Raw genomic sequence first — 12,945 nt, forward strand, 5'->3', positions numbered from 1 at the left:
ATTAAAAAAAAATTGTGCTATTTGTTTGTCTGGTTGGGGGGGGGGAGTATTTCTCGAAAATAATCTTCAAACATATTTCAATGTGTCTCAAGGTACCTGCTAGGTAGTGTTTTGAGTTATTAACACGGAGAACGATCACTCTGACCAGACTCTTTTGACTACATTCAAGGTGCACACACTAGGTCCACTTACACATCATCGCATACAATGCTATGAAATAAAAGGCAAAGTTTGTTTAAATGAGGCTTTAAATAAATATCAAAAACATTTTTCTGTAATAAGAAGGGAGATATCATCCCGCAGCACTCTTATCTGCACTTAATCTAAACAAAGGGAGATGAGGGATTAATTACTATCCTCCCCCACATACCCTTTCCTGTATTTACCTGAAAGCTCATGGGGATTGAGAAAATTTGGGGATAGAGATGCGCTCCTTTAGGAACCTCGCCTTCCTTTACAATGATCCTTCCTTCATAATAGCTAAAGTACAATTATGCGCTTTTCTTTGTTCTTTTTATTTGTCCTAATTTCCCATTTGGTCCTAAATTTTACATTTGGGGAGAGTTTTCCAGGGGGGAATTGCCGGGGAGAATTTTCCAGGGAAAATTTCCAGGAAATATTTTCCACTGAGGGGACGGGGAAATTTTCTTAGGGGGAATTTTCCATAGGGGAGTTTTTCGGGGGAATTTTCCACTGAAATAATCAACAAACGTCTATATTCAAGATTGTAATCAGAAGGGGGTCAGAAAGCCGAAAACTGTGCGTATTTTAAATCTATTCAGCAATTCTAGGTAAACTAAGTTCTATGATTTATCTACTTTTAAAATTGTTGCAGATTTTTGTCCAAAATATAGATAACAATTCTGAAAAAAAAAACTTTGCAAATATTTCTCTTATTGATCATTAGAAATTAATTTGAAATTTCTTTCCAAAATTGACATTTTACCAAGGAAAGGAAGAGCAGCAGCATTAAGCCAAAGATAGCTAAAAAACAAAATATATTTTAAATGTTATATTTTCTTACAGCGATAATAAGTCGAAATATCCATATAATATCGTGTAATATCTATGAGTTTGAAATACTGTTAGATGAGCAACTGAACAAGTTACCAATTTCTACTAAGCCATGTTTTATTTGTGGTGATTTTAATTAGGGTTTGAGAACAGTAAATAGTAACAGCAAAGTCCATGAGCATCTAAACACTATGCTAGGTTATAGGCTCAAGCTTGTCAAGACTTAGTCAAGACTATTAATATATGTACTACAGTGACACATGACTCAGCAACCTTGATTGATAATATTTTTTAAATACTGGATACAAAACTACTAATGTTATTGTGGATAACATTTCACACCATTTTGGTATAATCTTTTCTTTTATTAACAGTTCTTTTATTATATTTCTTTTGTATTAGTATTTTTTCTTTTTAAACAACCGGCTTTAGAACGTTCAGAAGTTTTGAAAAGGGGTCTGAGGCATATGAATATATCAAAGTTAAATATTATTTAACTAAAAATTTTGACTTTTTAGATCATAATGATAAGAATGTAAAAGCTAAGTTTACAAGATGATAATCAGTGATTAAGAATACGATAGTCGAGTACGGTCAAATTAAGAAGAGAAACAGTTATTATGATACCCCGAAGAAGCCCTGGATTAGGAAAAGTATTCTGGTTTACTTAGCGTGTAAGAGACGTGTATTATATACGAAGTCAGCATTAATTAATAATGTTAGTCATATAATTACTTATAAAGCTTAAGTAATAAGTAATCCGAATAATCATGATGGTATTTTGTTTTTGATAATGATCAGCATATTCATTAAACAGCTTAACGAATTTGTGATCATTTTTCTAGCATTGGAGGGAGAGTAGCATCGTCAGTTGTACAATCTCCAAGTGATGGCTCTTTCGCCCAATTTTTGCCTGAAAGTAGTGATGTATCAATGTATCGACGACCAGTTATTGAAAAAAGAATTTAATTTTGTGGTAAAAAAAAATTGAAATAGGGCTGCAGGGTCTGATTTAATGTTAGTGAAGGTATTTAAAGCAAATTTTCTGTCATATCGCACCAAATTTTGTACCTGATTTATAAAGTTTTGAAAAGAGTTGATATTATGAGTGCCTTAGAGGTGCTAGGGTAATTTCTTCATTTAAAGAGGGAGAGAAGAATAATGTAAATTAATATAGGCTGATATCCTTCATTTCTGCTATAGCGAGGCTATTAGAGAAACTTATAAACATTAGAGTAATTGAGTTTTTGGAGAATGATTGTTTTTTCATCCCAATCAATTTGGTTTTCGCAAAGGCATGTCTTAAGAACAAGCAGTTTTAATGGTGACTATGTTTTTAAATGTTGCTCTAAACAAGGGTTTTAAAGTGACGTCTATTTTCTTAGATATTGTGAAGTGTTTGACACTGTTGACCATGTAATTTTTGTTGGTGGAAGCTAGAAAATTGTGGAATTGAAGCTATTTGAATCCTTTTTGAGTGGTAGGACACAGTAATTAGAAGTGCCCGGAGCTAAGTCGAGTGCAAGAGTAGTTGAATTCGGTGTGCCCCAGGGTTTTGTTTTAGGTCCCCTCTTATTCTTAGTATATATCAATAACTTGAGCTTTCTGTAATGACTTTGATCAATAATTCCCAAGGTTTATATAATAATTCTAAGGTCATCCTTCAAATTCTGTTAATGATATCCATTTTACTGTGGCAGCAAATTTAAAATTCATTGAATAGAAATAATGAAAAACGTTGCATAATGTGCATAACGGTGCATAATGTACATAGATAAGTGGATGAGAGTAAATAAAATTTTGGTAAATCATAATAAATCAGTGTTTCTTATTATTTATTATTTAGTATCATATCAAATTTATTATCATATTTATCATATTTATTATTATCATAATAAATCAATGGTAGGTCTTCTAATTATGACTCTTGGATCGTTGATATACAAATAGATAATTATGTAGTCAAGCGTTCCAATAATATCAGACGCCTTGGTTTTATTGTTGATGAACGCCTTAGTTTTAAAAATCATATATCTTTTATTAGTAGTAAAATTGCAAGAAATGTTGGAATGACAAGAAAGTTAAAGAATATATTTCCGAATTACATGATGAGATTATTTTTTTTCTCTTTTGTCCACCCATATTTAGTGTATTGTGTGAGTATATGATCAAGTACGTTTTCAATCCACTTGAAGCAACTACGTGTGATTCAAAACATGTTTTGCGTCACACGTTAAATTTTGGCACTCCAAGCACGTTAAGCACGTTAAACATGGCACTCCAAGTTTTAACCAGAGATAGCAAAGAAATATCAGCTAGATCTCAATATTTACAGTTAAATATTTTCCCTCTGTCAGGTCTATGAAAATTTTATCATGTATTATTCAAGTTTAAGTATTATTCATAATTAGTTCCGAAGTCTTTCCTAAATTTATTTATTTCTGGTGATGAAATACAAAATTATCCTGCTATGCTAAAAATAATGAGTTAAAACTAATATGCTTAGAAGGCTTAGGTGGCACTTGATTTAAAACTATGCTTAAAACTAAACTAAAAAAATTATATGCTAAAAAATGAGGACGCCAAAAGTTGTCAGAACCAAATCTTTATTTTCAATAAGTCATATTGGATCAAATGTTTGGAATAAATGTGCCCAAATTTTTGAAAAATCGGCAAATATGTTTGATTTCCATAGAGATCTTAAAACAGTTTGTCTTCAGTTATATGATTTTTGAAGAATCATTAGAATGAATTGTTTTCGCTATCAAGCTCCCACCAAAAACTATTTAACGCAAATAAATTGTTTAATTTTTGTTGGATGGAAACGGGATTTTTTTAAATGTGTTGGTAGGTGGAATATGTTTGTGCTTGGAAGGGCTGTTGCGACCAGATGTAGCGTAAATGCAGATTTTTTTTTCTTTCTTTCTTTTCTCTTCTTCTCTTTTTTAAATTTTACTCCTATTTTTAAAGGGATACTTCAAGCTAGCGAAAACTTAGAAACGGTTAATTGTTTTGTTGTATAGTTTTGCTTTTTTAGTATTTTCTTTATGTATTTTGCTGTGTATTTTTTTAATAAGCCACGTTATCAAATCAGTCAGAAATATTGTCCAGAAGTGAACGTCATTATAAATTATACATTCAGTCCATTTTCATTAGTTCTATTTACTAATCTTAGGTGATTTTCTTTTCTTTCTTTCTTTTTTTTGGAAGTTTTGACAATGAAAAACTAAACTGATCAAAACACATATCGTTTTCAATGGAACGGAAATAATATAATTTTTTTTAGAGTTTCGAGGGGGAAAGAAGGGTACAGGTAGCATCACTCTAATTTTTAGATCTCGACGAGCATTGAGATGTCATTTTATATTTTGTACTGATATTGACGTTTTTACGAATAAAAACACAATTTTTACGATAAAACTTGTTTTCATTAAAGCGCAAATGACACTCTGGCCTTTTGAATCCATAGGAGGCGTTTGCGCTACTCCTGTTTGAAGTAATTTTTTGTTCGTTTTAAATTTGACCTAATTTATTAGTTATTGTGAAACCTATTTGTTTTGGATCTGATCTATTCATTGCTACTGAAATCTGCTCGTTTAAAGCTTTAATTATTATTATAATTTTTTATTACCTTCTTTTGTTTAATGTAGCTCCTTACTTTTCCTTACAAAACTTCCTCTATTGCAAAACTAAATTCAATTTTAATATTACATAAGAAAATACGTCGAGAATGATAATTACACATAAGAAAATGGGCCCTCAAAATATTCTTAGGAGGAAGGGGTCTGAGATACCAGAAACTAGTTATGGGGTCATCTTTCCGTGAATTTGAAGATTAATTCTTCGAACTTAATCATTTTTTTAAAAATATTTTCCCTAGGTGGCACTTGAGGAACGCCCTACAGATATTTTGGTAACCTCTCTAGGAGGTATGGACCAGTGGGGGATCTTGTCCTTGGGTTCCATAATAGAAACGGGGGCATCCTCACCCGGGGCCATAAATACAGGTGGAGGAGTAATAAGGCCCCTCAACTGTACACTCAAAATGACCCACCGGCATGTCCACACGTCCGTTACAAACATTTTCCCAGTAGGGGTTAAATTGCATGGTGACGCAGAAAACCGTCGTGGGAGGATCCTCTATGGTAGGACAACTGCGGCAGGACGTAAGATCCAGATCTATGGACGACGGCTTCTGCAAAGGGATGCCTCGACTCTTTTGGGGTACCTGCAAAACTGCGGATCTTGCGGTCAACTCTATTCCCACTTGAGGAGTGGCGCCCCTTGAGGAAATTTTAGCCTAATATATGACACAGCATTCGCACGAGATTCTAATTAATGGATAATTCTTTGGAGCTTGGTCTATTTTGACGGGCGTTTTCGGGCTTAAAAACCTCGTCCTAGCTAATATGTCTACTACGGGTTGCCTCCCTGTAGTAGCATAATATTTGCAGGCATGAATATATAATGATTCGGAGGTAAGAGGCTTGGGACGACTCTTGTTGATAGAAGAGCATCGCTAAGTGCTGAAAACCATGTTCTGACCAAGATGGGCCCAGGATTGCACAAAACCAACATTCATACGGAGGTCCCAGGGACTCATTGCTGTCTGGTTCTAAGCAAGCTTAAGCACTTCGGTGTAGACTTTTGAAAACATGTTGATCCCCGTTCCGCACTGGTATCCGGGATCATTGCTTTTCCTGAGACCAAATTAATTCCATTGATTTAAAGAACATGAAAATTGAAGTTTATAACTTACCATTTTAAAAATGACTATCACATCGACATTTTGACGGACAAATTCAGACGATTCAAACTGGACTTATGAGGAGTTTCCAAAACGCATATCCCAGGGTTAGGAAGCATGAAATTAGGTGATATAGAATTTGTTTACTCAGGCAGGAAGGATGGGGTACATAGGCAGAGAGTAGGGCTCATGATGAATAAGGAAGCTGCTAAGTCATGTTCAGGCTGGGAAGATATTAATTATAGAATACTAGTTTCTCATTTTATGACTAAAAAGTTCAGGGTATCAGTTATAATAGTATGCACCCCGGTTGAACCGATTGACGGAGATACCGGTAACTCAGATAAATTTTACTCAAATTACAGGAGTAAATAGACAGGGTTCCAGGTAGAAATTTGTCGTTTTTACTAGGAGACTTTAACGCCATGGTCAGTATAAACAGGGATAGATGGTATTCTAGCCTAGGTAAATTTACTGAAGGAAAAGAAAACTGTAATCGCGACAACTGCTTACAATTTTTTAGGTATAACAATCTAGTTACAACCAATACGGCCATAAAATAGCCCAAAAGTTGACATGGTATTCACATGATGGTAAGACAACAAATCTTATTGATTATATTACAGTAAACCAAAGACTGCCAGGATCAATACAAGATGGGTATATAGGAATGCTGTTATTGATGTTCAAGCTAAAGTTCAGCATCTAGTAGTGTCTAGGGTTAATTTAAAGCTGAAATTTTGGAAGGGTAACTACCTCCCGGGAAGTTATGATGTTGGTAAACTTTGGGATAAGAATTTGAGAGAAACTTTCCAGGAACAGTTGAATGCTAAACTTGAGAGTTAAAAATTTGACAATGTGGAGATGGATGGAACAATTTTTGAAAAACAGTTTGTGATATTGCTGGTGGTGCCTTAGAGAAGAAATTTAAGACTGCAGCTAGGTTTAATAGTAGAAAAGCTTTATTTTTGATAGAGAGGAGAAGGGGTTTGTACAAACAGTCTCTGAGTGATAGATCATATGAAAACAAAAGGAATGTAAAGAAAGGGGAAAAGGCATTAAAATATGAACTAGGGAGGTGTGAAAGTAGGCTATGGATAAAATTGCCGAAGATCTGGAAGATACAGCTTGACGGCATAATAGTATTGTACTGGCATGTTAATAAATTGAGAGGGAGTAGTCAATTTGGACTTGTCCCAGTTAAATATAGGAACGGGGAAATAATTAGTGATAAGAAAAGATTAAAGAGAGATGGGAAGACCATTTTGAGAATTTGCTAAAACGAGATACAGTTGCAGGAAAAGATATAGAGACAATGAAAAAGTTTGTGATACCTTTTATGTGAAGGAAGATTGGAAAATTGGAGGAAAGGGGACAGGTAGCACCACTCTAATTTTTAAATCTCGATCATAAATAATATGTCATTTTTTGTACTATTATTTAAGTTTTTAAAAATGAAAACACACTCCTTGAATGAAATTTGTTTTCAATAAAGCGCAAATGAATTTCTGGTCTTTCGAAACCATAGGAGGCGTTTGCACTACTCCTGTTCGTAGTAATTTTTGTTCTTTTTAAGTTTGACCTGACTTATTAGTCAGTGTGAAATTTGTTCGTTTTGGGTCTCATTTATCCATTGCTATTGAAATCTGCTCGTTTAAAGTTTAATTATTATTCAAGTTTTTTATTCCCTTCTTCGTTTAATGTTGCTGCTTACTTTTTTTTACAAAACTTCTTCTGTTGCTGAGCCAAATTCACTTTTAATGTTTGGAAAAAATACTTCGAGAGTGATAATCATATATAAAAAATGGGCCCTCCAAATATTCATTAGTAGAAAGGGGTCTGAGATACCAAAAACTATTTATAAGGTCATCTTCCCCTGGTTTTGTAGTTGAATTCTTAAAAACTAACAGTTTTTAAAAGGATATTCCTCAAGGACGCCAGCAGGGAAGCAAATTCCCCGAGGAAACAAAAAGACATTAAATAATGCATGTAAATAGTTAAATGTGAACGTTAATTTTTAAACCTAGATGAAAACAACGCTCTTGTTAGAACCCCTTTGCCCTGAGAAATTTCTTAGCAGTAGTGATGACTCCCCCCTCCTCTCTCTTTATACCTCTAGACACTTGCATTTAATATTTTATATTAAACAGGTAAAATATTGTCTCTAATAGAAGAGGCGATAACACCTATCAGCACCAATATTTCCGACATATTCCAAAAACATCCCCGGGAATCAAGGGGAATTAGAGAATTCCTACCCCCGTCCCCTCCTTAAAACTTACAAACGGCTGTAAAACTGTACAGCAGCAAGATCTTACGAGCGCCTTATTGTATTAAGTCAAAAATTCCATAGAGTGATAAAGGGGATGTTCAACAGACCTATAGGCAATATGTGCATACTACTACTGCAACTACTACTACTAACACAACTGCTATTACTGTTACTACTGCTACTTTTACAACTACTACCATTATCATTACTCCTACTACAACTAATATGACTCACGCTACTAGTTTTAAGGCTAAGGATATGGAGGTGAAAATTTCAGGGAATACGGAGGAGGATGTTTAACTAAATTGAAGCCCACTGTATGCATAGAGGCTATCCAAATGGCCTACCAGATATATCTTAGGAGCGGCTTGGAGCATGAAGTTGGTTTGGAGATTGAAATTTATTTTCGATACTATGAGAAATAAATACACAGTTCGAAATAAGAAGTATGTTTAGTAAAGTGTAATTTATGTTCTGGTCTTTCGAAGACATGCCTACGGTGGTGATGGTGCTGACGGTAACGTCAGCCTTACTCCTCTTAGTTTTGGATCGTTTTGAGTTTGATTCGGTTATTTATTATAACTCTCTTCCTTTCAGGTTTTATTTATTGATTGATGCAAATTTATGGTAGTTTTACGCTTGAAGAGTTACTTGACTCTATTTCCCCTTCGCTTATCCCCTTCGCTGTCCACTTTCTGTGCCAGTAAGGATATGGATGCATTCTTTTCTGATATTAAATTAAAAAAAAAACTAGTTTTCTTTACTGAAAGTAAGGAGCGACATTAAAACTTAAAACTAACAGAAATTACTCCGTGTATGAAAGGGGCTGTTCCTTTCTCAAAGCCCCGCTCCTTACGCGAAAGTTTGGCTCTTTCTCTCAATTCTACTTTATTAAACAGTAAAAAACTTTAACGTAAAGAGCGGGGCTTTGAGAAGGGAACAGCCCCTTTCATACACGAAGTAATTTCTGTTCGTTTTGATTTTTAATGTCGCTCCTTACTTTCAGTTAAAAAACTAGGTTTTTTGTTTAATTTCTGAACGTTTTTGAATTAATGCATGTTTGATTTTGGCTTCGCGCACATAAATTATTAAAATGAAATTTGCATATTAATTCTTTTTTGGCCAAATGGCTTTTTTTAGTTTTGATAAGAAGATTTTGAGAAATAAGGCGTGGGGAAGGAGGCCTAGTTGCAACCAGAACTTTTAATTTTTAACGAACATTTCTATAAGCAAAAAACATACGTAACTTAAGAATTAACTTACATAACAAACTTCTATATTCTTATATTTTTATTATGTAAATGAGGGGGTTTGTCCCCTCGTTAATACCTCGCTCTTTACGCTAAAGCGTATTAAGAATGACCCCTGAATCAGAAAGGCCGTAGAATAAATAGTTGAAATTACTAAAAATACTTTAGCATAAAGAGTGAGGTATTTAGGAGGAGAAGAACCCCTCATATGCGTAATAATCTCTGTTCGTTTTAAGTTTTAATGCTACTCCTTACTTTCAATTGAAAAAACTTTTTCATGTTTATTTTTTCATTATTTTTTTATAGTAATGCTAGAAAATCCTGCGCCCCCTTCATGGAATTTCTCATCCCTCATGGCATATTCCTCCAAGGAAAGATCCTCCCACATATTCCTCCCCTCACCCCCCCCCAAACCAAAAAATCCCCCTGAAAACGTCTGTACACTTTCCAATAATCATTACTGTATGTAAACACTGGTCAAAGTTTGTAACATGCAGCCCCTCTCCCAGGGACTGTGGGGGAGTAGGTCATCCCCAAAGACATAATTATGATGGTTTTCGACTATGCTGAACAAAATGACTATCTCGAAATTTTGATCCGTTGACTTTGGGAAAAAATGAGCGTGGGAGGGGGCCTAGGTGCCCTCCAATTTTTTGGTCACTTAAAAAGGGCACTAGAACTTTTCATTACCATTAGAATGAGCCCTCTTGCGACATTCTACGACCACTTGGTCGATACGATGACCCCTGAGAAAAAGAAAAAAAACAAATAAACACGAACCCGTGATCGGTCTTCTGGAAAAAAATAAGAAGTTCCACATTTTTCTAGATAGGAGCTTAAAGCTTATGCAAGAGGGTTCTCTGATACGCTGAATGCGATGGTGTGATCTCCACTAATATTCTATGACTTTTAGGGGGTGTTTCCCCTTATTTTACAAAATATGGCAAATGTTCTCAGGCTCGTAACTTTTGATGATAAAGATTAAATTAGATGAAACTTATTTTAAAACCAGCATAAAAATACGATTCTTTTAATGTATCTTTTAGTATCAAAATTCCGTTTTTGGAGTTTTGTTTACTATTAAGCCGGGTCACTCCTTACTACAATTCGTTACCACGAACTGTTTGATCCAAAAAAAGAAATCTGCAATAAGAAAGAAGCTATTACCCCGCAGCACCAATATTCAGGTTTAGTCCAAATAAAGAGATATATGGGATTAAATTTTTTACCCTCAGTCACCCCCTCCCCGTCCCTTCACTCTCCACCGTCTGAGCCAGTAAGGATATGGATTTGTTCTTTTACGTTACAAACAAAAAATAAGCAATAAGAAAAAAGCTATTACCCCGCAGCATCAATATTCAGGCTTAGTCCAACAGTTCGTGGTAACGAATTGTAGTAAGGACCGACGCGGCCCAATAGTAACCAAAACTTTATAAACTGGAATTTTGATACCAATAGTTACATCAAAAAATTGCATTCTTACGCTGATCCTAAATATATAAGTTTCATCAAGTTTAGTTTGAGAAAATTTGCCTTATTTTAGAAAATAGGGGGGAAACCCCCTATAAGTCAAAGAATCTTAACGAAAATCACACCATCAGATTCACCGTATCAGAGAACCCTACCGGAGAAGCTTCAACCTCCTGTCTACAAAAATATGGAATTTTCTATTTTTTTTTTCCAGAAGACGAATCACGGATGCGTGTTTGTTTGTTTTTTTCTTTTTTCTTTTCCCCAGGGGTGATCGTGTCGACCCAATGGTCCTAGAATGTCGCAAGAGGGCTCATTCTAACGTAAATTAAAAGTTCTATTGCCCTTTTTAAGTGAGCAAAAAAATTGGAGGGTACCTAGGCCCCCTCCCACGCTCATTTTTTCCCAAAGTTACCGGATCAAAATTTTGAGATAGCCATTTTGTTCAGCATAGTCGAAAAACCTAATAATTATGTCTTTGGGAATGACTTACTCCCCAACCGTCCTGGGGGGAGGGGCTGCAAGTTACAGACTTTGACCATTGTTTACATATAGTAATGGTTATTGGGACGTGTACAGACGATTTCAAGGGGACTTTTTTACGTTAAAGGGGGTTAGGGGGAGGGGGTTACATGGTAGGATCGTTCCAAGGAGGAATTTATCATGGGGGAAGAAAATTTCCATGAAGGGAGCGCAGGATTAACTAGCATTATTTAAAAAAACAATGAAAAAATAAATATGAAAAAGTTTTTTCAGCTGGAAGTAAGGAGCAGCATTAAAACTTAAAACGAACAGAAATTATTACCCATATGAGGGGCTTACCTCCTCCTAATACCTCGCTCTTTACGCTAAAGTATTTTTAGTAATTTTAACTATTTATTCTACGGCTTTTGTGATTCAGGGGTCATTCTTAATGAATTGGGACAAAATTTAAGCTTTAGTGTAAAGAGCGAGGTACTGACGAGGGGGCGAATCCCCTCATATATGTAATAAAACATGAGAATACAAAAGTTCTTTACGTAAGCTATTTTATAAGTTACGTATATCTTTTACTAATAAAAGATTCGTAAAAAATTAAAAGTTCTAGTTGCCTTTTTAATTAACCAAAAAATTGGAGGGCAACTAGGCTTCCTCCCCCGCTCTTTTTTTCTCAAAATCATTTGATCAAAATTATGGGAAAGCCATTTAGCCAAAAAATAAATAAATATGCAAGTTTCGTTTTATTTATTTCTCTGCGGAGAGTCAAAATCAAAACAACCATTGATTTAAAAACGTTCAGAAATTAAATTAAAAAAAAACAAGTTTTTTTAACTGAAAGTAAGGAGCGACATTAAAACTTAAAACGAACAGAAATTACTTCGTATATGAAAGGGGCTGCTTCCTCATCAACGCCCCGCTCTTTACGCTAAAGTTTTTTACTGTTTTAAAAAAAAGAGTTGAGAGATAGAGTCAAACTTTAGCGTAAAGAGCGGGGCGTTGATGAGGAAGCAGCCCCTTTCATATACGGAGTAATTTGTGTTCGTTTTAAGTTTTAATGTCGCTCCTTACTTTCAGTTAAAAAAAACTTGTCTTGATTTTATCAAACATCAAGTGAAACAACTTAGATAACCGAACTTTTAAAATAAATCTCTATGTTAACCGCTTATATTGTATGAACCACATAACCTTTTTGAAATGATGGGGCCATCACATTGCATTGCCGCACTGCCTCTAAAGCAAAGAAATTTGATGTATAGTTTTTCGACAATATTAAATCACAAAAAATTTTTAGAATTTCAATCATTACCTTGGCTCTCTTTTAAGCAAAATAGTAGTTTGTGCTACAAAATGGCAAAAAAGGAAATAAAAAGGAAGTAGAACCTTTATTTATTTTTGACACACCTTTTGATTTATTAGAATCACTTATTCGATGCGATCATCCCTAGATTAAAAAAAAAAAAAAAAAAAAACTACGAATTTCATTGTATCCGGAATAGTTAACTGAAGTTACAGATTACTTTAAGGTAGAACGTGAAATGTAATCAAATCTTAAAAAAAAAGTAATTTAAAATAAAAAATAGACATTGACGAATGGCAGGGAATTGTCTTCAATTTTAAAGATAACAATACGCTTCACTTTTTTTCCTCCAAGTCTGATGCAAAAGAATTTTGGCAACTACAACGGTTATTTTTACAACATAAGTTCTGGCAGA

General features: G+C 34.5%; 1 protein-coding gene across 1 annotated transcript in view; it reads right to left on the reverse strand.

Annotated features, from left to right (window-relative positions):
• Window positions 1-12,945, reverse strand: part of LOC136028376 (uncharacterized) — a gene marked incomplete in the record, with an annotated part of 76,736 nt that overhangs the window by 51,921 nt on the left and 11,870 nt on the right.

This window comes from Artemia franciscana, chromosome 6 (assembly GCF_032884065.1).
Source record: "Artemia franciscana chromosome 6, ASM3288406v1, whole genome shotgun sequence".
NCBI lineage: Eukaryota > Metazoa > Arthropoda > Branchiopoda > Anostraca > Artemiidae > Artemia > Artemia franciscana.